The sequence below is a fragment of the Cnephaeus nilssonii genome (assembly GCF_951640355.1).
Source record: "Cnephaeus nilssonii genome assembly, chromosome: Y".
In the NCBI taxonomy this organism is placed as follows: domain Eukaryota; kingdom Metazoa; phylum Chordata; class Mammalia; order Chiroptera; family Vespertilionidae; genus Cnephaeus; species Cnephaeus nilssonii.
In genome coordinates this window covers 11,410,755-11,415,016 of record NC_137096.1, presented here as the reverse complement: position 1 = coordinate 11,415,016, position 4,262 = coordinate 11,410,755, and positions in this window count along the sequence as shown.

Below are 4,262 nucleotides of genomic sequence, written 5' to 3'. Positions count from 1 at the left end.
GGGAGCTGCTTTGAGCCCCTGCTGGGTGTGATTCTGTACAGCCAAGGACACGCTGCCCAACAGCAGAAACTCTGAACTCCTTTCTCCTGAATAACTTCCCACATCATACACCCTAGCTGTTTAACTTCAGTGCAAGGGTCCCTCAGAGTGCATCAGAGCTCTGATCCTGCAAACACACCTCCACAGAAGCAAAATTACAACAGGCAGGCACCCTGAGCCCATCTACACACAGGGTGCTAGTGGGAGCCATGTGAGCTCTCCCAACAGACAGTTCCTGGGTGCCAATGTGAGTCCACACTGGACATGCGTAATTTCAACTAAGGGTGTAAGACAGCAAAAACTGGGACACTCCCCTCTATAGCTGCTGACTTCTAAACACCACAGTTGTGCCTCTCAAGATTGCAGGCCTACCTCAAGAGAACCCAAGTAGCTCAACTAGGGAGCTACACTAGATTACCAAGCCCAGGAGAACTGAGAGATTACACCAGTAGCACCATCCCCAAAAGAACCTGGGTAGCAAAGCAAGCAGATCTACAATTAAAACATTACAGGAAAACATGGGGAGACAAAAAGGAAATCCCCAAAGGAAAGAAAAAGAGGAATCACTAGAAAGGGAGTTAACCTTTTGCACTCGGATGTCGAGGGTGACTCGACATGGTTAGCATTAGAATAAAGGAATCGAGAAAAAAGCAAGCGAGTGCAAAGGGTTAAATAAAGTTGAGGCTAGAGAGCTTAACAGAGAAAGAATTCAGTGTATTCATTATAAGGATGTTTAAATGGATGGATGACAAATACACACAACTCAATGAGAACTATAAGGAGCTGAATGAAAATGTCACCAACATAAAAAGAAACCAAGAGGAGATGAAGAACAACATAGCTGCAATAAAGAACAGAATGGAAGGCTTAAAGAGTAGAGTAGGAGAAGCTGAGGACCACATCAGCGAATTAGAAGACAAGGTAGAAAAAAACACACAAACACAGCAGCAACTGGAAAGAAGACTTAAAAAGCAAGAGGAGAGCCTAAGGGAGCTTCGGGACAACACAAAATGAAACAACCTTCGAATACTAGGGATAAAAAAAAGGAGAGGAAGAGAAGCAAGGAATAGAAAACCTGTTAGAAGAAATAATGACAGAAAACTTCCTTGATATTGGCAAGAAAAAAAACTACCCAAGTCCAAGAAGTACACAGAGTCCCAAACAAGTTGAACCCCAAAAGACCGACAACAAGACACATCATAATTAAATTGACGAACACGAACGACAAAGCAAGAATCTTAAAGGCTGCCAGAGAGAAACAGAAAGATACCTACAAGGGATCTTCTATCAGAATATCAACTGATTTTTCAACAGAAACACCCCAGGTCAAAAGGGAATGGAATGAAATATACAAAGTGATGCAAAACAAGGGACTGAATCCAAGAATACTATAACCAGCAAGGCTATCATTCAAAATTGAAGGTGGAATCAGAAGCTTCACAGACAAAAAAGGGCTAAGAGAGTTCATCACTACCAAGCCAGCAATGCAAGAAATGCGAAAGGGGCTGCTGTAAAAAGAAGAAAGAGAAAGGCAAGAAGAAACACAAACACTAAGGAAAAATATGTCAACAAACAGGTACTTATCAATAATAACATTAAACGTAAATGGATTAAATGCACCAATCAAAAGACATAGGGTAGCTGAATTGATAAGAAAACGTGACCCATATATTTGCTGTCTACAAGAGACCCAACTTAGAGCAAAAGATTCACACAGACTGAGAGTGAAGGGATGGAAAAACATTTTTCAGGCGAATGGAAATGAGAAAAAAACTGGGGTTGCGATAGTTATATCAGAAAAAATAGACCTCAAAATAAAGGCCATAATAAGAGATAAAGAAGGCCACTACATAATACTAAAGGGAGCAATCCAGCAAGAAGATATAACTCTGGTAAACGTATATGCACCCAATGTAGAAGCGCCCAAATATATAAAAAATCTCCTGGAAGATATCAAGGGAGAGATTGATATCAATACAATCATAGTAGGGGACTTTAATACAGCACTGACATCAATGGATAAATCCTCTGGACAAAAAATCAGCAAAGAAACAGCAATTCTAAATGACACAGTAGATCAGATGAACCTAATTGACATCTTCAGAGTATTTCACCCCAAAACCATGGAATATATGTTCTTCTCAAGTGCACATGGGACATTCTAAAAAGTAGACCACATATTGGATAACAAACAAAGTCTCCACAAATTCAAAAAGATTGACATCATATCAAGCATTTTCTCAGACCACAATGGCATAATATTAGAAACAAACTACAAGAAAAACATTCCAAAAAATTCAAACACTTGGAAACTGAATAGCATACTACTAAGCAATGATTGAGTTATCAATGAGATCAAAGAAGAAATTAAAAACATCCTGGAGACTAATGACAATAAAAACACAACATTGCAAATCCTATGGGACACAATGAAAGCAGTCCTGAGAGGAAAGTGTATAGCTTTAAAGACCTTCCTCAAAAAAAACAAGAAAAAATGGTAATAGATCATCTAAATCAACAACTCAAAGGATTAGAAAGGGAGCAACAAGAAAAGCCCACAGTGAGCAGAAGAAAGGAAATAATAAAGATCAGAGCAGAAATGAATGACATAGAGACCAAAAAAAAACAAAACACAACATCAACAAAACCAAGAGCTGGTTCTTTGAAAGGATAAACAAGATTGATGAACCTCTAGGCAGGCTCACCAAAAAGCAAAGAGAGAGGACCCAAATAAACAAAATCAGAAATTAAAGAGGTGAAATAACAACAGACCCCACAGAAATACAAAGGATTGTCAAAAAATACTATGAACAACTCTACTCCAACAAACTAGACAACCTGGAGGAAATGGACGCATTCCTAGAAAAACACAACCTTCCAAAACTTCCTCAGGAAGAGACTAAAAATCTCAATAGGCTGATAACTATGGAAAAAATTGAAGCAGTCATCAAAAAGCCCGGGGCCAGACGGCTTCACAGGGAGGTTTTACAAAACATTGAAGGAAGAGCTAAAACCTATCCTCCTCAGAATATTCCAGAAAATTCAAGAAGGAACACTTCCAAGCTCCTTCTTTGAAGCCAGCATCACCCTAATACCAAAACCACATAAAGATAACACAATGAAAGAGAATTATAGGCCAATATCACTCATGAACATAGATGCCAAAATCCTCAACAAAATTCTAGCAAATCGAATCCAGCAATACATCAGAAAGATCATACACCACGACCAAGTAGGATTTATCTCTTTCACGCGAGGATGGTACAATATCCACAAATCAATAAAAGTGATACATCACATAAACAAATTGAGAGATAAAAACCATATAGTCATATCAATTTATGCAGAAAAAAACATTTGACAAAATCCAACACCCTTTCTTGATAAAAACTCTCAGCAAGCTGGGAATAGAAGGATCATACCTCAACATAATAAAAGCCATATATGACAAACCCACAGCCAAAATCATACTCAATGGGCAAAAACTAAAACCATTTCCCCTAAGAACAGGAACAAGACAGGGATGCCCACTCTCACCACTCCTGTTCAATATAGTGTTGGAAATACTAGCCATTGCAATCAGACAAGAAGAAGAAATAAAAGGCATCCAAATTGGAAAAGAAGAAGTAAAACTCTCCTTATTTGCCGATGACATGATACTGTACATAGAAAGCCCTAAAGACTCCTTCAAAAAATTATTAGACATAATAAATGAATTTGGCAGTGTAGCAGGATACAAAATAAATGCTAATAAATCTATAGCATTTCTATACACCAATAATGAACTTACAGAAAGAGAGACTAAAAAAGCAATCCCACTTACCCTCACACCACAAAAATTAAGATACCTAGGAATAAACTTAACTAAGGAGGTAAAAGACCTATATGTGGAAAACTACACAACACTGAAAAGAGAGATAGAGGAAGACATAAACCGATGGAAGAACATACCATGTTCATGGATTGGTAGAATCAACATCATTAAAATGTCCATACTACCCAAAGCAATCTACAGATTCAATGAAATCCCCACTAAAAGACCAAGGGCCTATATCAAAGATCTAGAACAAATTCTCTAAAAATTCACTTGGAATAAAAAAAAAAAGACCTAAATAGCCACAGCAATCCTGAGAAAGAAGAACAAAGTAGGAGGGATCTCAATACCACGTTTCAAGCTGTATTACAAAGCCACTGTTCTCAAAACTGCCTGGTATTGGCACAAG